This window comes from Squalius cephalus, assembly GCF_949319135.1.
Source record: "Squalius cephalus genome assembly, chromosome: 18".
NCBI classification, from domain to species: domain Eukaryota; kingdom Metazoa; phylum Chordata; class Actinopteri; order Cypriniformes; family Leuciscidae; genus Squalius; species Squalius cephalus.
The window spans coordinates 13,803,700-13,828,466 of NC_137139.1; the positions used below are offsets into that span (position 1 = coordinate 13,803,700).

The 24,767-nt window shown below is 39.0% G+C and overlaps 2 protein-coding genes across 7 annotated transcripts in view; both read right to left on the reverse strand.

Annotated features, from left to right (window-relative positions):
- Window positions 1-24,767, reverse strand: part of sulf2b (sulfatase 2b) — a 159,658-nt gene that overhangs the window by 128,682 nt on the left and 6,209 nt on the right. For 2 of the 6 annotated variants that reach the window (XM_079849783.1, XM_079849779.1), the window contains exon 1: window positions 18,343-18,593. The exons of the other annotated variants lie outside the window; for them this stretch is intronic. The gene's annotated coding sequence lies outside the window, so the exon portion shown is untranslated. Of the gene's footprint in view, window positions 1-18,342; window positions 18,594-24,767 lie in introns of those variants that run through there. 6 annotated transcript variants of the gene reach the window in all.
- haus8 (HAUS augmin like complex subunit 8) overlaps window positions 1-24,767 on the reverse strand; it is a 194,425-nt gene that overhangs the window by 51,042 nt on the left and 118,616 nt on the right. The window lies entirely within an intron of this gene.

A 24,767-nucleotide genomic window follows, 5' to 3' on the forward strand; every position in this document is an offset into this window, starting at 1 on the left:
TTATTTTTATTCGTTATGGTGCATTTGACTTCCAGTGTGAAACAAGTTTCTTTAATAGGCGTCTTCATACTCAAACGCTGCCTGTTCAGTCATTGAATAGTCTAAGGTTTTGGACACAGGGGTACGTTGAGAGGAGACAGGAAATAATCAGGGAGAAGAGAGGGATCAGTACACGATATGAGATGGAATTGAGCTTGCTTCTCTTTCATTGGTTTTCATGTCTGGAGCACTAACCACAGGGCCACTGCTCCAACCTACATTACATTTATCAAAAAAAGATACTGGGTAAAATGTCTGATATGCGCTGTCTCTCTGTCTGGACAGTAGACCTGTCTGGCCTCTGGGGTTTTCTTGTGAAGTGTCCACGCTCCCAGACTTAGATTAATAATTTAGATAGTTGCTGAGCCTGGTAAGACAAGCTGATGACTGCTGGTCCGTGGGGCAATTTAAAAAAAGAAATGGCGAACCACACCAGAGCTCCTGCCTGCAGTCGTACTGAGCCACGCTGTAAAAATATGAGTGTGTTCTTGAGTGAGACAGTTAGACCGACTGATCGAGCTGGAGTAATGCACGTGTTAGTGAGACATATACAGTACCATTCAAAGGTTTGTGGTCAGTATGTTGTGGTCATGAATTAAAGTTATAGCGGAGGATTTTCCCGAATTTTAGAAAAGAACCGCCCTCTCCACGCCTATGTGCACGAGAGAGCAAATCGAGATGTTTACCGTGTCTACGCGGTGCGTGACTTGTGCCAGGGCTAGCATCGCTAATCATAGCTTACATTAACTTTTACTAGCAGTGATTTTAAATGGATTTCTCCAAATAGCATGCCAAACTTTACCTGTCGAGTAGAAACTTCGTGACTGAGGCATCAGTGGGAAGCCCAACCTGTGTTTTGAGCGCACGCCATCGTGTGAAATATTCTCCCAAAAACACTCTGGTCTTGTTTCTATCTTCTGCGGCCTTTCTCTTCTTCTCATACACCTCGTAGACTTTTTTCCTCTTGCGAACCTCAGTCATTTTCAAAGGAATGGCTGAAACCGTAGCTCACCACACATACACATACAGCGAAAACTACCTAGGGACGAGGACGTACGACGGCCTTACGTAAACATATCACCAGAATGATTGACACTTAGGAGGACCAATAGTCTTGATGATCCACCCGGAAAAAGAAAATCCTCCGCTGTACCTTTAAGAAATCATTCAACTTTTGACATGTAAGAGGTCATTGTAATGTAAAAACATCCTGTAAGTTTCAGAACTCAAAACGTCCTTGTTAGTCCAAAAACATATTTTATTGAATCCAAGCTCAGAAAAGACTCGTTTAGAATTCTGTCTCATTATGGCGTTATTATAGTGCAATGAAAGACCGCCTCTGCAGTATCAAATCAAAGCCTACTTCTACATCATCACATCTTTGGCCCCGCCCACTTGTGCGTTAATAAGAAGAGAGATACAGGATCACTGGACGAAAAATAACATTACATTCCACATGATCCTAATGCTAGGAATGTGGTTATTTATTTTCAACATTGTGAATGTCTCAGTTGAGCATTATTTGTTTGTTTGGTATATTTCACTGTGGATTCTTGGTAAATCAGTTTTACAAACAGTTTTTTACTGTAAGATATGGACCTGACAGTAATGCAACAAGTCTCTATGTTAAATCTAATGCCTGATCGGTGATCAGTGATTTCTGATATGTAATTATTAATGTACAGTCAGACGTTCTTTGTCTCAAAATTGTTTATTGCTGTTTATGCGTCAGTAAATCAAGCCAGTGACTAAACAATCAACCTAACATTGTTTCTCTCAGTGGCATGAAAATAATCTGTTCTTTAATTTCTGATTAAATTATATACAGAAAGCGATCAAAGAATATATTATATTTATATCATTTTATATTCTTACTCCCTTTATATTCGCTGGAGCTGTCAATCACACAGCGCGAGTTGATCAGTGACCCTCGCCACAACTCCCATCATAATCATACCTCTGTCTACACTGCACAATGAATCTAAATCTAGATCATGAATCTTTCATAAATCATTATATAAATATCAAACCAAATGGCATCAGCAAAAAAAAAAGAAAAAAATCTATCTATCTATCTATCTATCTATCTATCTATCTATCTTTTTCATTTTCTCAGAACTAACTTCCCTTTTTTGAGCCATTTTTTTCAATCCCTGTGCCTGAAAATGTCGACTTCCCTATTCCATAATTTCCAAAAAGCAGTTTGTGAAATGAATAAATGTACAATTTTGGAATATTCATTAAACCATTCAAGAAAAATGTACCACTTCCACTGAGATTCTACAGTTAGGATCTGAGGAGCACTTCACAGTGCCATGAGGCCACAGGAGAGGAGTCATCATCTTCATAAATGGCGAAGAACAGTGACATGACTGATGTCGTGGGTCACATGAGAGTGGACTGCTAGTAAAGTACCCACAGGTGTAATTAATCACATTAACCCCGATAACATCTGACAACCAGAGTGTCACAATACATTTTATCTCCATTTGTGATAAAATCGTGTGAAATTTTGAATGCCAATTGGTTTGATATTTTAAAATGCAATGACATTCAAAGGTTTTAAGGACCACAGTACTTCAGGAACTGGTGATCGTTGGAAGCACAGAAATAAGCATGATATGGGTTTACTCAGTCTCGATTTTAGCAAAAACTTTGCTGCCCTTCCTCCGTAAGTCCAGAAATCAATTCAAGGAGAGTTGCAACCTTCAGGCAGCCTGGTTTTAATTCCATCTGCTATCCCATCACTGTTTCTATTTCTCATCCGCTCTTCATCCCTTTCTCAGAGTCAATTGATTCCAGAGGCCTTTCAAGCACCCAATTAAACCCCGCTAGACTAGTCCAGTCGGGCTGGTTTAATGAATGCCAGCATAGGCCGCACTATGATTATCTCTCCTTCCCTCTCCCCATCTCTGTGTCTCCTTTCCATCCTGAGTAAACTTTAACAAATCATGCTTGGGCCCAAATTAAAATTCATTGATCAATCCATCGGGTAGCTGCGAACCAACATAAAAAAGATAAAAGGGAAAGAGTAAGTAAGTGAAAGATGGAGTGTGTGAGGGAGAGAGATTGGAAATTAGTTTGGCAAAATCCAATCTCAGGGACATGTAACACAACTGCCAGATCTTATTTAAAAAGCAGGCACGGTCCTATCAACACTTACTCTGGGAACAGATGAGAAAGGGGGGAAAACAGATGAGGAAAGAGAGGATAAACAGCACAGAAATCCCACAAGAGTAATCATCTTACTGACCTTCAAGTGCCCGACCACACACTCGCACATGAGCCAGGCAATCAGTCACATGTAAGGGGAAAACCATGGCTAACTGATTGACACAGAGCAATAGAAAAACTAAAACAGAGGCGCTAGAAGGTGTGTGTGGTGAGGGCGTTCAATGCAAACACAATATAGAGGCTTGCACAATTTTCTCCTGATCTATAAGGCTGATCTACAAACAAGCACAAGGGCGGTAAAGGTCTTGCTGGACCTTATCAAAGGCCTGACACCTTCATGAAGCCAAGTACTGCAGATCTCATTTAACCCTTTAAAAGCGGCTGTGTCGTCGCCGACACATACCAACAAGCTGTATTCATTTTACCGTAACTCTTCAACCATTTGCACTATCAAAATCATTCAAATTGCGCCTGACAGTAAACAACATGCGCTTATTACGGTAATTTCAAACTTGGTAGGCGATTGGCCGTTACTCTTTCACGTATTTTAGCATGTGGTGTGTGCATGTGGTGTGTGCATGTGTATGTGTGCGTGCCTATGTATGGATGCATTTATGTACGTGCGTGTATGAAAAAAGGTGTCCTAAATGAAAACTGTGCAACCCAATGTCACAAAAAAGACTTGTATATACGTATTATATTTCATTTTTCAACTTTAAAGTGTCAGTTTCTTTCGTTCATGATTTTTCTGTTTTTTCTTAATAAAAATCAGTCAATTTACTCTTGTTTTTTAAAATTTGGTCTATTTAAATTCTATTTACAAACTCACCACACACAGTAATGGTCAATAACTGTAATTTGTTGAAAGCTAATTTATTTCTGAAAAAGATGAAACCTTGCACATGAAGATAGCACATTGTTTAAGAATTTTACAGTCAAATATGTGAAAAACACCTATTTTAGCTTAAGGTTCTAAAGGGTTAACAGACTGATGCAATCTTTTTGACATACATGACTAATTTTTTACTCATTTATGGAGGATAAACTTAGCAAGCATTGTTCAGAAAAGCAAACATTTGCACGTTTCAAATCTCGGAGCCCCAGGAACAGTAATTAGCAGTGTTTGCTAAGGTACCGTCACTATTATTACTGCTAATTAGGGTTAGAGATTTGAACAAAATATTAAACTTTGGTGTGTAACTCAAATCACAGAGTTAATTCTACAGACATGGATCATACTTCAAATCAGTGTGCTGTTTCTGATGAGTGACTGAACTAGTGATTTTCACCTTATTTGTTATATTTCTCTCCCCAAAGAGAGTGATTTAAAACATTTCTCCCAATTTATTCAAATCACTTCACTTTAAAGGAATAGTTCACCCAAAAATAAAAATTCTGTCATCATTTACTCATCCTCATCTTGTTCCAAACCTGTAAGACTTTCGTTCATCTTCAGAACTCAAATGAAGATCTTTTTGATGAAATTAAGAAATTTCTTTTCCTCCATAGACTACCATTTTACTGTTCAAAAAGTTCATAATGAGACTGTAAATCCATATGAATTGAGAGGTTTAGTCCAAATTTTCTGAAGAAATATTTCCATATTTGAAGTGATCTATGTATGCGCATTGATCAACTCACATACAGTATTTTTTATACCTCAATAAAAGGCTAAATTAAATCTGTTCAACATATAACACAATCATGTCTTTTACGATGACTTAATTGGTGGAATGGACTCTCAGTGAAGGGACAGAAATCTCATTAAAAACATCTTTATTTGCGTTTTAAAGTTGGACGCACTGTAAGTCTTATGGGTTAAGAAAGACATGCGGGAGCATAACTGAAGGCAGAACTTTTATTTTTGGCTGAAATTTCCCGTTATAGGTCTATCAACTAAAACCTTAGCAATCCCCCAGAATTCCCTTGCAAATCCATAGAAACACACTAAAACCACTCAGAACACCAAGGCATCTCGGCAGCACGGTTTGTGTGGACAAGCTCCGCGGAAAATGGGAAAATCTAGTAAATACAGCTGGTTTCAAAATGTTCATTTTAAAGACATGAAATGTTTTCATTTCAAGAATTCTGTTCTTGCCCCAAAATGCGCCCCGTGGCATGAGTTTTGAGTCACGTTTGTGCAGGGAGAGGAAGATCATTGCACTTTTTCTAACTTTTCCTCAAGCACTTGTTCTATTTGATGATGTTAACAAGGCGAGGGGTGATACTGGATCGGTGTTCCTCTGAGCCATTTTTATTGGAGTGTCAAGTCAACCTCGCAGCCCCTGAAGGAGTCCTTTAGAGCACTGCCGCGGTGTCAAGGTAACAGTCAGTCACAGCGGGAAAGCACTGTAATTACCCAAATCACACCGCGTGTTCTTACAGCACTAATCCCTGTCAGTCAAACACAGTCATTAAGCCTCCCTTTTTACCCTCGCGCATTCATTTTGTTTCTTTTATTACGAGCTCACTTTCATCTCACGCTCTTGCGTTTTATCTGTTTTCCACAGTCTTTAGCGTGCGAGAATTAAACCTACTGCCTTTTCATTGTACGCTGGTAATAAACACAACAAGAGCACCATTAAACTCACTTAATGCTAGCAGAACTTGTCTGAGAGCGTGAAATTGATTTGACTGTAGAGAATTGGTTGGAAAATCGGTTCACGGCGCATTCGCGTACACGATAGCATCTCTCGGGAAGGTGCAATGAGGAAGCTCACATCCCGACGACAATCATTAACAAGTAGACTAGCAACTTGACAGACACACCATCACTCGATTTAGATTTGTCCCCAGGCTCTGCTTTTTCTGTCGTTCTCACACGTCAACAATCCTACGTCGCTAAACAAGAGTACACACAAGCCTCTGTGTGAGGCGTTCTTTTAAAGGTGATTATGGCAGTCACTTAAAGCTGCAACATATCAGATATCGCTAATATTTGACAGCTGCATCAGTTTATATTTACTAGTCCCAGCAGAGGATAAAATATCTCCCTCCCTCCCTCTCTCTCTTCCGCCCTCTACATCACATTCATTTTCAATTCTCTTTCTTCATATAAAGGCCATTTCAGAGCAGAGGAAGGGTGAGTGCAATCATTGCAAAGTTTTTATCTTTACACATTTATTATGTCCTTTGGTTCACCTGGCTTTGGCAAGACAGCACAAGTCTAAGCTCAGGTCTACATACTGTCAAATACGGCCTTCACTGGGAATTACTGAATTCATTTTGCAGTCCATGAGTCAAGCGTGGTGGATGCAAGTCAACTCTGGTGCTCTCTCTCACTCACACTCTCTCTCTCTCTATCTCTCTCTCTCTCTCTATCTCTCTCTCTCTCTCTCTCTCTCTCTCTCTCTCTCTATCTCTATCTCTATCTCTCTCTCTATCTCTCTCTATCTCTCTCTCTATCTCTCTCTCTCTCTCTATCTCTCTCTCTCTCTCTATCTCTATCTCACTCTCTCTCACACTCTCTCTCTCTCTCTCTCTCTCTTTGATTAAAAATGCTTAAGTCCAGTAGCATAATCTTGAAATAATGGTCCTTCTATGAAATGGTCAATGCAGTGCAATGTTAACAAGAGAAAAATAAGGCAGACCTGCCCGTTGTGAAAGAAATCAGATCAGATTTAACATCTCCTAGTTTTTAATATCTAATCTTATACTAGATAGCAATGAGAATAAATGGAGCGTAAATGGAGGTACACTCATTTTTATAGTGATTAGTAAAAAAATTAAACCATTTTGAGTGTCTGCTCTTGAGTTCCAGAAGAGATCCCAATTGTATCAAGATATTTGCTCAAATCTGCAATCAAAATCAGAGAAATCTGATTTTAACAACCCAATCTCATAAGAATTCCTAAGCTGGTGATTTTGTATGGATTCTTACAATCTGACTTGTACAAAAATATACAATTTATAGATAAAACCTCACCATGAAACTTAGTTTTTGGGGAATATCAGCAGATTAATTCAAATTAATTCTCCAAATCACAAAATACTTACATTACAATTCGAAAGTTTGGACTTGGTAAGAGTTTTTTTATGTTTATTATTAAAATTTAAAATAACTCAATTTTAAAATGTAGTTTATTCCTGGCATCATTACTCTAGTCTTCAGTGATCCTTCAGTTCAGAAATCATGTTGATCATTTGATGCTCAAGAAACATTTCTTATTACTATCAATGTTGAAAACAGTTGTGCTGCTTCATATTTCTGTGGAAACTGGCTTACTTTTGTCAGGATTCTTTGATTAATAGAAAGTTTAAAAGTACAGCATTTCTTTGAAATAGAAATATTTTGTAACATTATTAATTACTCAGCTGTCACTTTTGATGAATGTAATGCATCCTTGCAAGTATTAATAGAGGCTTTTATTTAAAGGTGCCGTAGAATGGATTATTTTATTATTTTATAATGTTTCCTGGGGTGCCCTTATAATGTTAGTATGTTTTTTTAGATCAAAATTTGTTATAATTTAGAAATAAAAGGCATATTTCCTAGCCTGATTTCATTCCCTGGTTTGAACACTCTGTTTGAAGGGGCGTGTCTGCTGTGAGACTTCAGTGTTGTTGCCCTCTGCTGTGATTGGCTGACATGCTTGCATATGAAATATCTGGCATTACATGTAGAGCTATCTGGAAAACTTTTACTATTACAGCTTTTATACGTTTTTACTATTACAGCTATCGGGATTAACGAATCATGAGAAGTTTTTTAAGTATTTAGATCTATTCCCATCACATAAAAGGTTGCAGTGATGAGCATTGAGCAGATGACAGCCTGTTGATAGCGTGAATGAAGATCTTATCACTGCAACGCGATTTACTGATGCATAAACAGTGTTGAACGACTTTGAGAGAAAGATTATCTGTCTGAACTTGAACAATTACACATCAGAAATTCACATAACCCACTGGTTCTTCAGAGGCTCGGATGAAGGAGCTAAAAAAATATTTTTGTGTTCATTTGTACATCCAAACACTGAGCAACTGCCATCGTTCGCTCGTTTGCAAGCCACGATGTCTCTCGAGGAAAAAACAATATCGCGCTGGATCTAGATAACACAGTGTAAATTATCGTTAATAAAATCACTACTTACCGCTTGCGGGAATATAACGTTAGTTGAAATTGCCCCCTTCGTCCGTTTGAGACGCCGAGAGAAGCCTGGGTGCTTGATATTGTTCCAGGTTAGAAAAACAGTCCGTGGTGAAATGGACAGAGCAACTAACAACTTCGAATTAAACTGTAGCGGTATCCGATTATAGATAGATTATAGATAGATCTGCCATTTTCCCTATGATCCTCCTCCTGCTTGTTTCTTCACCTGCAGAACTTCTGATGATTCGGCTGTGCAGTTTCGCCTGGCATTGAACATGGGCTGGCATATGCAAATTTTTGGAGGCGTACATATTAATGATCCCAACTGTTGCGTCACAGTTGGTGTTATGTGGAGATTCGCCTGTTTTTCAGGGGTGTTTTTCAAAAACGAGATTTAAATAAGAAAGAGAAAACTATGGTGTTTGAGACTCACTGTATGTCATGTCCATGTACTGAACTCTTGTTATTTAACTATGCCAAGATAAATTCAATTTCACATTCTAGGGCACCTTTAAGAGATATTTGTTCCTTCATTGACAGTCCTCGCTACCATCACTTTGACAGTTCAAAAAGTCAGAGATCGTAAAACTAATCTATATGGATTGAGCGGTTCTGAAGAGACTCGATTTCATGAAGAACAGATTGAATTTAGGCTTTTGTTCACATATTAACATTGATCAGTGAATATAAACAGAATCTCTACTGAACATGCTTGATGCGCGAGAACAAACCTCACTGGTTCTTGTTGAAGCTCAAACGTGCTGCGTAACACAAGGATGAACCTCATTGTTTCTTACGGAAGAACATGCTTGACCCTCTCTTTACCACAACTGATGTGCGAGTTGATGAATGTTTATATGTGATTAAAAGCCTAAATTAAATCTGCTCATCATATAAAGCGATCTTGTCTCTTCAGAAAAAATGTGACTAAACTGCTCACTTCATTTGGTTGAGTTTTACAATCTCTTTATAAACTAAAAAAAAAAAAGTTTCAGTTGCGTGGACTGTCAATGGAGGGACAGTTGTGTTCCGAAGATGAATGAAAGTCTTACAGGTTTGCAATGACATGAGGGTGAGTAATTAATGACATAATTACAATTTTTGGGTGAACCAACACTTCAGTGCGTATTTGATTTTGCCTGTTTTTTCGGTTAAATTATTTTCTGTGGTAATTGACAATGTACAAAACATAAAACCTTTCTCCTAAATAACATTTAACATGGACGCCATGTTCATATAAGTGATTAACTGCATCAGATAAGTCTAAATTTTAAAAATGCAGAAAGGTTTAAGTGACAGAAAACATTGAGGAAAAAAAGACAGAAAGTGATTATGTAACTAGCCATTTGGACGTGTAAACCACCTTTCTTATTGGCAGTTAAATCAGTGTATATTTTTTTAAACAAACAAAAAGGATAACTAAGTAAACCCACACACACGAACATGAGCTTCTTTTCTGGCCCAATTTTGTAGAGCTCTCCCATTGTTAAATTAACTTTCTCTCTGTCATTCAGACTCACGACCAACACAATTAGCCTTTCACACAAATTTGGAGAAAATTGGAGAAAGCAAATGAAGTGGTGACCTAACTGATCAAGCAGAATTAAACAAAATGACTTAAATTGCCTCAGCTCTTCTGAAAGCTGTATTAGGTCAGGCTTATCTTCTTGTGAGATAGTTTTACTGGTGGAACTAAATTGTAGGCATGTTAAAAGAAAAGGCCAGAATAGAGGGCCTATAAAGAAGTGGGTAGATAAGCAGGGAAACGAGTGAACGCAGTGATGTGTGAAATGAGAGAGAGCTCAGACGGACTTGACAAGGTGGCTTCAAGCCATGACGGGATGAAAAAAGAAAAAGAGAGAGAGAAAGCTTGAATCTCTCAAGATTAAATATTCAAAGATGTTTTGACATGATAAAGAATGGCTTTTGTTGAAGCATTTGACTATGTTATCACTATATTTGCTTTCCATAATACTTGATTGTGATTGGACGACTGCGGCATTATGCAAATATTTCTGTCTAATGACACTGATGACACTGACTAATTGATAAAGCAGTGATACAATTTCAAGTTTATTTTTTCCAAAACAATGCTGAAAAAAGTTCTGCCAATCAGAATTCGCATTTACATTGTAATTCTGATTGAAACTCCCATGAAGCATTGCAGATGATGCAATTGAGACTCCCTAGACGTTCAAATACTTATATATTTGCATATATTGTAATATTTTACAATAAACTTCAAATATAATGCTGTTCTATGCTATATTCAACTTTATATTGTATATTGTCATTTTTCAAATTTCATTAAGTTGCAGTCACATTTCAGCAAAATTGCGCTCGCAAAAAGGTCCACTGTCTACTGTCAATAATGTAGCGAATCACTTTCAAACCGAGCAGCTTTCTGTTGCTCAACAAAGTGAATCCGCATGACCAAACTGAACCCCTTGCAGAATCAGCATGGGAAAATCTTTCGCCCATACATGAAATTCCAGATGGATTCCAACTGAAATTAATGAATTTTGTCTGTGATAATTCGCAGAGCAGCAGTAAATGTGCACTTTTACACAGTGCTTCATGAGACGAGTAAGTAAACTGTATTTGTAACAAAACAAAACAAAATTATGAAATAATTATTTCTTACTTAAACTTCTTCAGTATGACAGAAAATTGATCTGGTCTCTCTGGGTTTATTTTGCCCTAATAACCTGCGTACTAATTTGGGACTTACAGTAACCTCTATGTCCCCCATGTGTGTTTCCTGCTCTTCTCTTAAGGCAAAAGTGTTCTCTCACTGCCAGACTGAGCTACGTACCGAAATACACAAGCACTTGCTACATGCAAGTATGCATGCATAACGAAAAAGCTGCTGACTCAGCAAAGGACAATCCAGTGGAAACTATAAGAGATGCAAATGAAGAGGAAGCACCCAATAGCCCTGAGCCCAACTGAGCTTTCCACATGGCCGGAGTGTGTGTGTGTGTGTGTGTGTGTGTGTGTGTGTGTGTGTGTGTGTGTGTGTGTGTGAGAGAGAGAGCGAAGCACTGGAGAACTTCATATGCCTGCGTACCTGTGGTAAGCATGGAATATTTCAACAAACAAGGAACAGACCTTCTGTATGAGCTCCTGTGTGTGTGTGTGTGTGTGTGTGTGTGTGTGTGTGTGTGTGTGTGTGTGTGTGTGTGTGTGTGTGTGTGTGTGTGTGTGTGTGTGTGTGTGTGTGTGTGTGTATTAAGCCAAGCCCTGACTGATGTTCCATTCTGAAAACATTTATGTTGACCTGCTAATGACAACCATGCTTCTGTTCAAAGAGAGCACTAAAGAAACAGAGAAAGACACAGAATTCAAACGCACACTTACAAATAAATGTTCCAATTAGGACCAAAAGGTCTTTACCAGTATGATGTCATTGGAGAACTTTTTTAGTTTCAACAAAGAACTTATTATTCTCCAGTTCTTTAGAAAACCATCTATGTGGTGTTTTAAACAACTCAAATGAATACGGTAATCTAAAGATCTTAAAATGTAACATTAAGAAATATTAAACATCAAGAATCTTCAAACAACCACTGATACCCCATCTAACAAAATGCAATGCAATTACTTGTTACCAAGAATTTACCATGTCAAATACTGAGTCAAATGTCAAATACAATGTCAAATACATGTCAAATACATGTCAAATCAGGTTTTCAGTCTGATTGAGCCATCAGTTCGATTACTAATGCATACAGTACTGTCAAGTACTGTATGCATTAGTAATCGAACTGATGGCTCAATCAGACTGAAAACCCATGCAAACACCTCAATAGATTTAATTGAGCATTATTCGAATTAAATGTAGATTTTGTTGGAAGGTGTGGTGTAGACATGAATTAATCAAATAAGAACCAGTTAAAGGGTACAAAAATACCTCGCGCGCATACGCAGTGCCGTGATGCATATGCTTATATGCTTTACATCTTACAAATGTTCGTTCGTTTATTTATGTTGTATGAACTGCAGTGGTGGAGACTAAATATTTACTAAATATTTGCTAAAAAGCTCTACTGAAATACAGTATATGTTAGCTATCTTTTTACATCAAGGTAAAAATGACAATGACAAAAATGACAGTTAATGAATGAAACATTTATTATTATTATAATAATATAAAACAATCATTATTTTTTACATAAAAACTTAACGGAGTCAAAACTGTACTTCTCAATACATCAATTAATTTCCTCTTCACAAACTAGGGACAGCACCTTGTCATCATCACGATATGACTAGTCTATTGAAACAAACACACAAGCTTCCAGGAAATATGGTCTGTACACACACGTCCCAGTACAGACACGCACACACCCCCACACACTCCTGCTGTTGAGCAAATAGAGTGTAACGGGTGAAGAACTCTTGAATGCTGAGTTCCAGCTACCTGCTGTGCACTTCAATTCCAGAACAAGGCTGGAGGAGGAAAGAGAAAAGAGGGCATCTGCCCTCACCTCTGCACTTTGTGTATACCAAACAAAGACTAATAAAAGCCCTATTTCCTAAAACTTGGAAGTTTCGGAAGTTGAAATCCTGGGTCAAGCCTGGTCTGTTCTGCCTGGACGACCCCAAGAGCTGGTAGTAAGCTGTACCGCTCCATGTATAAATAGGGTAATCATGAGTTTTTCCTGGTTTGGAACGTCACTTGCCTGAAGGGTTGCATTTTTGTGGTTCTATTATAAGATATGTTATACTGGCATGTTTCTTTATGTAAATCCATATTGTCTTGAATTATTAAGCTACATTTTCCTGCAATGTCTTGTACGGTTCTTTATCGTTATTGTCAATGTAGGGGGTAACGAATTATCGGATTACTTTTGGTAAAGTTACACATTACTTGTAATGCATTTTACCTTTCAGTTTAATTCATTTGCCTAACATTTTTTTAAACTACTACTTTTTAAAATCCTCTCTTTCATAACGTAGTCTCCTAGACATGTACACTCATGCATGTGCGGGAACAGACAAAAAGTACAAAAGTAACCAAACACATTACTTGAGCTGCACGGGTCACCCGGCCATAAATCAGATGTTAGTTTTATTTCGCACAATCTTTATTTTGGACTTGCAATCATTTCCCAAAATGTCAATTGTGTGGAAATATTACGAAGTCTGTATACAAGACATTAACACAGGCCAGAGACCGGACACGCCGAAGACAGACGCAGAGAAGAGAACAGAGACGTGCCAGCAGAGCAACTGCTGTACCAGGCACAGCAAGCTCACATGATGCTCGAAATATAGGAAGAAAAATATAAATATTGAATTGGGGGTGTATATGAATGTATCTCTGAAGGGAACTGACTGTCTTCAAAAAAGTTTCAATGGCATTTTCTTTTCCTCTTACTTCCTGTATAAAGTAAGGTTTATAAGCAAAGCGCTGCTTTGTGTACAGCGATACCCAAAGAAACTGCTACCGTCCTATAAGCGCCACCTACTGTCAGAGAATGAATTTGCATTTTCATTCAGTCCATCTGCTGGTTTTTGTTTTTGCAGGCATGTCTTATGTAGCATAATTTCACAAATCTAAAGTCAGACCATTCTGTTTTTGCTTTAAATCTGAAATTATTACAATCAAATTTAAATAAATAAAAAACTGCTAATGCTGGCATCTTTGTGTGGATCATGGTGAAAATGCAGTGGTTGCCTCTAAATTCAAATGACTACAGATATTTATTTATTTTTTGATTAAAGAAACACTCCACCGTTTTTTGAAATAGGGCTTATTCACCTTCTTTCCTACATTTAGATAGGTGGGCAAATGCATTTTTGTCTCAGTGCATGCATTGTTTTAGTTTGACAGGGTCGGCGCTAGCTTAGCTTAGCATAATGAATGGAATCCTTTGTTGCCAGCTAGCATGTCCTGAGTAAAAGTGATATTAAAAAAAAAAAACACCTAATTACTTCTTGTGGCCTGCGTATTCACAACAAGTACATATAGCGATGCAGATTAACACTAGGCGATTTCCTATGCAGATATTGACTTGGGACTATATTGGGGGAAGCACAGGCGAAGCACTGCTACTTGGGCACAGAGATATCATGCCCAAGTAGCAGTGCTTCGCCTGTACTTCCCCCTAATATAGTCCTTAATATATAAGTCAATATCGGCCTAGGAAATCGCCTAGTGTTAATCTGCATCGCTATTTGTACTTGTTGTGAATACGCAGGCCACAAGAAATAATTAGGTGTTTTTTTTTGTTTTTTTTATATCACTTTTACTCAGGACATGCTAGCTGGCAACAAAGGATTCCATTCATTATGCTAAGCTAAGCTAGCGCCGACCCTGTCAAACTAAAACAATGCATGCACTGAGACAAAAATGCATTTGCCCACCAATCTAAATGTAGGAAAGAAGGTGAATAAGCCCTATTTCAAAAAACGGTGGAGTGTTCCTTTAAGGCCAGTTTGGTCTGTTATTGAGCAAATAAACAAAATTTGCTTAAAGAAAAAAAATCTGCAACCGGTATTGGAACCTGCCAATTTGCTTGTAAAAATAAATAAATAAATCAGAATCAGTCATGAAAAATCATGATCGGTGCATCACTACTTTCAACTTTCAATAAAAAGTGTTATACAGTAGGTAAAGTAACATAATGTGAAGAAATCTTTTGTATAGCATACATCACTCTAGGGGTCAGGAAATATACTAAGTGGTCAGAATATAACAATATTCTAAGTGTGTTTTTTAAAAGAAAATGGTGTGTTAAATAAGCAATGTTGTTGAATGCATTACTGCATTAAACACTTGCAAAAACACTTTCACCTTCATTTCATGAACTGCTGTGTAATAATAAAACCTTTGCTAAACATTCTATAAGGCCTAGGCAAAGGCACTTGATTGCACAATGACTGCTCAAGTAACTGGCTCAAAAAAATGTACCTGGAACTGATTGCCCATGAGCAAAGAGAGCAGATTTCACAAATCAACAGCAAATTGAGATGAATGAGAATGCTAACAGATCACTTAATCCAGATATTATAGCCCTCCTTAATAAAACACACAAACACTTCATGTTTTCTGTGACCCACACCTTCATTCTTCTCCTCAAATGACCTGCAAGCCCTATTGAAGTCCATTTGCGTCAGTGTGATTGTGTGTCTTCCCTTTTAAAATATTTAAGATGTTTTTGCCGTTAGTGTTCACTGCTGAGGTGTGCCCTGAGCACATGAGTGTGTTACAGTACACAGCTATGCTTTGCTTACTTTTAGCTATGAAACACTTAGGAGACATTATATGTTGCATTATTCACGAATCTTTGCAGAAACCCCCTGAAATCTTTCACATATGCAGGTCTGCACATGTACATTGTAAATCTACACTGCAAAAACATGTTATTAATGGATTCCTGTTGCAGAAGTTTAACCGCTGACTTTGGTGTGTCACATATTTATCCAAACACTACAAATTATATTTTCTCTGAGGCATAATGTCAAAGTGGTATAACCATCATGAGATCGTAAAGAAGAAAAAGTGTCTTTGGAATTATTGAGGGAAAAAAAGAGGAAGATATTCATTAGAATTGAAAAACCTTTGGCAGACAAAGTCAGTGTGGTGTATATCCAACATGCAGAAAACCATTTTAGTTTAATGTCAAAACAAATATAAAACAGGAAATTACAGCAAGGATTAAATGTTCTTTTGAAAAGATAGTTGAAAACTTTTTTTTGAAAATGATAGTTGTTGTGTATACAATGAAAATAATTTAACTGCGAGCAGTGATGACGGGCCCACTATGACCATGAACTACAACAGCCACATTGTCACGGGTGGTTGCTGGCAGACAGATGAGGGAGACGGATATGATTAAGGTCAGAGGTTTATTTACAATAGTTTCAACAGAATGGCAAACGGAGAGCAACACACATACACTTAACATAGACAATACCGGACACTGACCTGAAACACCACACAGACACCACAATTGCGAAATCTTGATTTGCTAAGGTTGCCAATTCTGAGCGTTTCTACTGTGGACTGTTATTCTGTGTTTGATCTTGGACTGTTTCCTGTTTTTTGATTCTCTGCTGCCCGCCTTGATCATTGCCCGTCTATTGGATTGTGATTGTCAGCCGCCTGCCCAGACCTCTTGCCTGTCCTTTTGAACTGTGTGTGTGTTCGCTGCCTGCCTCGACCTAAGCCTGTCCCTGTTTACGATTCTGTATTGCCTTCTCCATTGCCCCTGCTGTGTCTTGCCCCGGGAATTGTTTGACTCTGACCAAAATAAAGCTGCAGATGGATTCTCACTCCGCGTTACACCGTGACATCAAATGAGTGATGAAGGCAGGTGTTGACAAAACATAACAAGTCCATGTGGTGTGAGAGTGTGACACGCATCCATGAGATCATTTAAATTGAAATGAATTTCATGTCAAAGGATGCTATAGGTCACTTTCAAATGAGTGTGAAGTTATCATTTGTCATGTACATCAGTATCAAGTCCATAAGATACTGTCACAATCTAATAAAAGCACCAAAGGGAGTGGAAAGTTGTGGGGCACAAAATTGGTTAAGACATGCTTTTTTGGGTGGTAAATAATGGAGCAAATACCACTGAATTGACTAGCGCAAAACTTAATAAATCACGTTGCATGATTCCTTTAAACTCTCACTTTCCATAAAGTTAGGTCTGACAGGAAACTCCTACAAATGCATATGCAGTACGTAGTTGTTGTTTTTTTTTTCATGCCAAAAGAATTAAAAAAAAACTTTTTAAATCCGTTTGAAAATAACATGAATACAAAAAATATATTTGTAAGAATGTGGCACGTTTTAAAACATTTTTTTAAAGACTGTCATCTTGTGCATTGACCTAAAAGCGAATGTTGTATTTTCATCTCAGCAACATATATTTTTATGTTTATTTGTATAATACTTTTCAAAATACATAATGTTTCAAAGCAACTTTACAGAAGAGCCAAAAGGTGAATGTGTCAAGGGCTAAATAAATAAATAGACTCACAAACACACACACACTTGCTCAAAAATGTGTGTGTGATGGTGTCAGTGGCCTTTTTACAGTAAGTGTGTTTGTGTGAGCAATTAGACACAGTGCCCCATTTACAGCAGCAGAGGAATTCAGCCCAGGCAGAGCAAACACTTGCTGAACAGGATTCTCAACAGCACATTTCTAGAAAGTGTGTGGTCAAAAACAGAAAACAGTCAGACAGGTAGGACCATGAGCCAAATCAGAAGAAAGAAAAGACAAAGTGATTATGTCTTTCTGAAACCAGAATGAGGGAAATAAATGATTCATAAAAGAAGAAACATTCAATAAACAGCCTACAGAAGATTCTGTGCGGATTCACAAACTCCTCTATGGATAAAAAGACGTTGTCAATATGTCACACAGTGTCTCACGACACTAGAAAGGTCAGAGGTCAATTATGGGAATGACCTTAATACAACAACAAAGCAGTGGCAAAGGTCAGAAATCTCTGTCAGAAATCTCATGCTTATACATTCATTAGCAATCTGTTTTGTTTCTCAATTTGAAACAAAAAGAATCGGGATTCTCAATTTATCCAGAATTGTGCAGATCTACATCCTTACGGAATAAAAGTATTAATATATATTTTTTTAAATCTTAATGACCCCAAACTTTTGCATCCAAATGACAAATACCTAGAATTTGATCTGACTGCTTTGATTGAATAAACATTTAAAGAAAAAAAAAAATTGTAATCAAGATTTCACACCACTTCTGAATGCGGTTTGGAAGAGGTTTGTGACAATTCGATTTCATGAGTTTTTTTGTTATTGTTCTAAAAACAACTAAAAGTTCATACGCCACAAAAATCTGAAGAATGCCTTTTCTGACTTCCAAAACAGCCAAATTATGATGCTATTACTCCTTTCTTCATATAAAAATGAAGAGCAACATTTATAGGCCCAGTTGTCCAGTCTTATTCCACTTTAGTCTATTCCTTTCATTCAGACTCTAAACTGAAAGAGAAAAACACATCACCTTCACACACTACCACAATTTTAATTATCTTACCTTGGTTCCTTGTTATTAGTTTGAGTAATTAGCTGAAGTTCATAAAACAAAACCTTCCGCTCTAGGCCCAAACACATTCAGCGGAAGTCAAACATCTGCCTTTAAAATCTGCTGCTATAAAGAGAAAGGCAGAAAGGTTGTTGGGCATCAGAGCCAATCACCTATGAAACAGTTATTTTCCACTGTCACTGGCCTCAACATCAGCCTTGACTGAGTGCAGTAACTTCCTTTCGGTCCTAGCACCTCCCTCCATGGAGGTTAACAGCAGGAGGAGAGGAGAAATAGAGCAGAAAAGGAGAGATAACCCAAGAGAGACAACGAAAGAGAGAGAGAACTCAAGCAAGAGTCCAATCCGCCGGTCCTGCTTTGCCACCTGTCAAAATCGTGGGAATTTACTAACCAAATGTAAGCAATCAGTGTAAATATTGGCTAGGCCATGGAAGGCGAACCACGGTCAGAGTCCCAAAATCAACACAGCACTCAAAAACACAGAGCCAAAGTAAAGACACAGACACCACCTCTCAGACTGCTGCTGCTCCACACACACACTTATCAAACACCGCTTGTAAGCGGACGCTAATCTTCAACGACCATGCTTGTACATTCATTAGAAACTGAAATCATCAGTCGACAGCTAAATTAGACGATGGTTTAGTTTAGCGGTGGCGCTGCTTCCTCAGTCACTTCCTCTTCCTTTGAAAAAAGAAATGAAAGAGGGGGTTTTGTTGGCTCAGCAAGTCTTGTTAGCAAGATATCATCTAAAGTAGTCCTTATCATAGCATAAAATAAGATATGCAGCTTATTCTGCAGAGCTATTTAAGTCCAGCACCACATAAAAAAATATTTAGCTGAGTTGAGAGTTTGCCATCGGAATTGAATTTCATGAGAATGACTAGGTGAAATAATGAAAAGACAAATATGTGGTTGCATGCAACAACAAATATAAAACACTACAAGTATAGTCCAATTCTTGAACGAATGATACTTCTTAAAAAAGGTTAGAAATTGTCAGAAAGTTTCTCAAACTCAGAAATTATTGCTTTGATTCAGTCAAATGAAGGGTTTCCCACAGAGAGTGTTCATGAGTTGATGAAAATCTCATAAATAAATAAAGCTGCATTCCGTTTTTGCATTATTCTGCATGAACTTTTTTGGGCTAAAAATTATCCAAAATAAATTTTTGAGCAAGTACATAACCAGCCAGTGTTCAAAACTATCTACTTGCCTTAGCTCGATTCAAAAAGCTTGTAATAATGTTTTTAATTCCAGTGGTACTGGTGGATTTCCACGGGAAATTCGAGCATGTCTTTGCGTCATTACGTCACATCCGTACAAATAAAGGAGTAGTCTCGGCTAGTAGGCTATATTGCGTCATTACGTCACATCCGTACACATAAAGAAGGAGTCTCGGCTAGTTCGCTATATTGCGTCATTACGTCACATCCGTACACATAAAGAAGGAGTCTCGGCTAGTTCGCTATATTGCGTCATTACGTCACATCCGTACACATAAAGGAGGAGTCTCGGCTAGTAGGCTATATTGCGTCATTACGTCACATCCGTACACATAAAGAAGGAGTCTCGGCTCTATATTGCATCATTACGTCACATCCGTACACATAAAGAAGGAGTCTCGGCTAGTAGGCTATATTGCGTCATTACGTCACATCCGTACACATAAAGAAGGAGTCTCGGCTAGTAGGCTATATTGCGTCATTACGTCACATCCGTACACATAAAGAAGGAGTCTCGGCTAGTTCGCTATATTGCGTCATTACGTCACATCCGTACACATAAAGAAGGAGTCTCGGCTAGTAGGCTATATTGCGTCATTACGTCACATCCGTACACAAAAAGAAGGAGTCTCGGCTAGCAGGCTATATTGCGTCATTACGTCACATCCGTACACATAAAGAAGGAGTCTCGGCTAGTAGGCTATATTGCGTCATTACGTCACATCCGTACACATAAAGAAGGAGTCTCGGCTAGTTCGCTATATTGCGTCATTACGTCACATCCGTACACATAAAGAAGGAGTCTCGGCTAGTCGGCTATATTGCGTCATTACGTCACATCTGTACACAAAAAGAAGGAGTCTCGGCTAGCAGGCTATATTGCGTCATTACGTCACATCCGTACACATAAAGAAGGAGTCTCGGCTAGTCGGCTATATTGCGTCATTACGTCACATCCGTACACATAAAGAAGGAGTCTCGGCTAGTAGGCTATATTGCGTCATTACGTCACATCCGTACACATAAAGAAGGAGTCTCGGCTAGTAGGCTATATTGCGTCATTACGTCACATCCGTACACATAAAGGAGGAGTCTCGGCTAGTAGGCTATATTGCATCATTACGTCACATCCGTACACATAAAGAAGGAGTCTCGGCTAGTCGGCTATATTGCGTCATTACATCACATCCGTACACATAAAGAAGGAGTCTCGGCTAGTAGGCTATATTGCGTCATTACGTCACATCCGTACACATAAAGAAGGAGTCTCGGCTAGTAGGCTATATTGCGTCATTACGTCACATCCGTACACATAAAGAAGGAGTCTCGGCTAGTTCGCTATATTGCATCATTACGTCACATCCGTACACATAAAGAAGGTGTCTCGGCTAGTTCGCTATATTGCATCATTACGTCACATCCGTACACATAAAGAAGGAGTCTCGGCTAGTTCGCTATATTGCGTCATTACGTCACATCCGTACACATAAAGGAGGAGTCTCGGCTAGTAGGCTATATTGCATCATTACGTCACATCCGTACACATAAAGAAGGAGTCTCGGCTAGTTCGCTATATTGCGTCATTACGTCACATCCGTACACATAAAGGAGGAGTCTCGGCTAGTCGGCTATATTGCGTCATTACGTCACATCCGTACACATAAAGAAGGAGTCTCGGCTAGTAGGCTATATTGCGTCATTACGTCACATCCGTACACATAAAGAAGGAGTCTCGGCTAGTAGGCTATATTGCATCATTACGTCACATCCGTACACATAAAGAAGGAGTCTCAGCTAGTAGGCTATATTGCATCATTACGTCACATCCGTACACATAAAGAAGGAGTCTCGGCTAGTTCGCTATATTGCGTCATTACGTCACATCCGTACACATAAAGAAGGAGTCTCGGCTAGTTCTCTATATTGCATCATTACGTCACATCCGTACACATAAAGAAGGAGTCTCGGCTAGTTCGCTATATTGCGTCATTACGTCACATCCGTACACATAAAGAAGGAGTCTCGGCTAGTAGGCTATATTGCGTCATTACGTCACATCCGTACACATAAAGAAGGAGTCTCGGCTAGTAGGCTATGTTGCGTCATTACGTCACATCCGTACACATAAAGAAGGAGTCTCGGCTAGTAGGCTATATTGCGTCATTACGTCACATCCGTACACATAAAGAAGGAGTCTCGGCTAGTAGGCTATATTGCGTCATTACGTCACATCCGTACACATAAAGAAGGAGTATCGGCTAGTTCGCTATATTGCGTCATTACGTCACATCCGTACACATAAAGGAGGAGTCTCGGCTAGTAGGCTATATTGCGTCATTACGTCACATCCGTACACATAAAGGAGGAGTCTCGGCTAGTAGGCTATATTGCGTCATTACGTCACATCCGTACACATAAAGGAGGAGTCTCGGCTAGTAGGCTATATTGCGTCATTACGTCACATCCGTACACATAAAGAAGGAGTCTCGGCTAGTAGGCTATATTGCGTCATTACGTCACATCCGTACACATAAAGGAGGAGTCTCGGCTAGTAGGCTATATTGCGTCATTACGTCACATCCGTACACATAAAGGAGGAGTCTCGGCTAGTTCGCTATATTGCGTCATTACGTCACATCCGTACACATAAAGGAGGAGTCTCGGCTAGTAGGCTATATTGCGTCATTACGTCACATCCGTACACATAAAGGAGGAGTCTCGGCTAGTAGGCTATATTGCGTCATTACGTCACATCCGTACACATAAAGGAGGAGTCTCGGCTAGTCGGCTATATTGCGTCATTACGTCACATCCGTACACATAAAGGAGGAGTCTCGGCTAGTAGGCTATATTGCGTCATTACGTCACATCCGTACACATAAAGGAGGAGTCTCGGCTAGTCGGCTATATTGCGTCATTACGTCACATCCGTACACATAAAGGAGGAGTCTCGGCTAGTAGGCTATATTGCGTCATTACATCACATCCGTACACATAAAGAAGGAGTCTCGGCTAGTAGGCTATATTGCGTCATTACGTCACATCCGTACACATAAAGAAGGAGTCTCGGCTAGTAGGCTATATTGCGTCATTACGTCACATCCGTACACATAAAGAAGGAGTCTCGGCTAGTTCGCTATATTGCATCATTACGTCACATCCGTACACATAAAGAAGGTGTCTCGGCTAGTTCGCTATATTGCATCATTACGTCACATCCGTACACATAAAGAAGGAGTCTCGGCTAGTTCGCTATATTGCGTCATTACGTCACATCCGTACACATAAAGGAGGAGTCTCGGCTAGTAGGCTATATTGCATCATTACGTCACATCCGTACACATAAAGAAGGAGTCTCGGCTAGTAGGCTATATTGCGTCATTACGTCACATCCGTACACATAAAGAAGGAGTCTCGGCTAGTAGGCTATATTGCATCATTACGTCACATCCGTACACATAAAGAAGGAGTCTCGGCTAGTAGGCTATATTGCATCATTACGTCACATCCGTACACATAAAGAAGGAGTCTCAGCTAGTAGGCTATATTGCATCATTACGTCACATCCGTACACATAAAGAAGGAGTCTCGGCTAGTTCGCTATATTGCGTCATTACGTCACATCCGTACACATAAAGAAGGAGTCTCGGCTAGTTCTCTATATTGCATCATTACGTCACATCCGTACACATAAAGAAGGAGTCTCGGCTAGTTCGCTATATTGCGTCATTACGTCACATCCGTACACATAAAGAAGGAGTCTCGGCTAGTAGGCTATATTGCGTCATTACGTCACATCCGTACACATAAAGAAGGAGTCTCGGCTAGTAGGCTATATTGCGTCATTACGTCACATCCGTACACATAAAGAAGGAGTCTCGGCTAGTAGGCTATATTGCGTCATTACGTCACATCCGTACACATAAAGAAGGAGTCTCGGCTAGTAGGCTATATTGCGTCATTACGTCACATCCGTACACAAAAAGGAGTAGTCTCGGCTAGTAGGCTATATTGCGTCATTACGTCACATCTGTACAAAGAAGGAGTCTCGGCTAGTACGCTATATTGCGTCATTACGTCGCATCTGTACACAAAAAGAAAGAGTCTCGGCTTGTCGGCTATATTGCGTGTGAGGATGTTGTTGGTGGAGATTTATAGCCTTTTCTCACAGCACTTGATATAATTAAACTTATCAATTTGATGGCGGATCCAGAAAGGTTCAAACGACAATCACCAGTGACAACAGGAGATTCACCCGTTGTAAAAACGAGAAAGACTGCATTCGGACTTCGGAATGGCCCATGCGAAAACAAGGATAAATATCAGAAGGGCATTAAATGTAGTCACGCAATGGAGATGTTGTTAACATTAACAATTTGAGAACAAAGTATAGGCCTAATTTGCACGGTTTGACGTAATAAGCGGTCGTTAGATTTAATCAGTGCGATTTACTGCAATGCTTTTTCCCCTTAGTTGGTCAGAACAAAAGTGGATGTTACTTGTTCGGATGACATTTTCCAGTGAAAATTCTCATGTTGATCATACTTCCCAAAAGTAGAATCTGTGATTGCGAATGCCAGTATCCACACCGGCGCGGTGACCGACAGCCGCACATTCTCCTCAAAACATTAGATTCATCCGTGCTGTGCCGTGCCGAGGCACAACCCACGTAAAGTTGATAATTCCACGAATAACTGTAATTGCAGATTTCGAACAGAGATGGCGACAAAGAGGAAAAACTACGGACTGCAGCTTTAAATTACAATAATGTACAATTAAAAATCACAATGACTAAAACACTTACTAAAAAACATTAAGGGCCAGATTTATCAAACAGGGCAAATTAGTGCAAGAGCATAATTACTTAATAGCGCTGATGGGAGTGGAAAGTTCAGCACGTGATCTACTGACGACCTGCAAATTAAAGAACACAGACACAGCCGGATCTTTTCCATAATGATCAACACATCTACCAAGAGCAGCGCAAGTTAGCGTAGGGTCGCAAACAAGCAAAGCCGCTGATAATCAGTTGTGGGGTGATCTACTAGCAACACAGAAACAAAATGGTTTAAGATATGCTTTTTTGGGGGGCGTTAAATAATGGCGCAAATACCAGTACATTGACGAGCGCAAACCTAAGTAGATCACCTTGCGTGATTCATTTAAATAATCTACACATATAAATTTTGC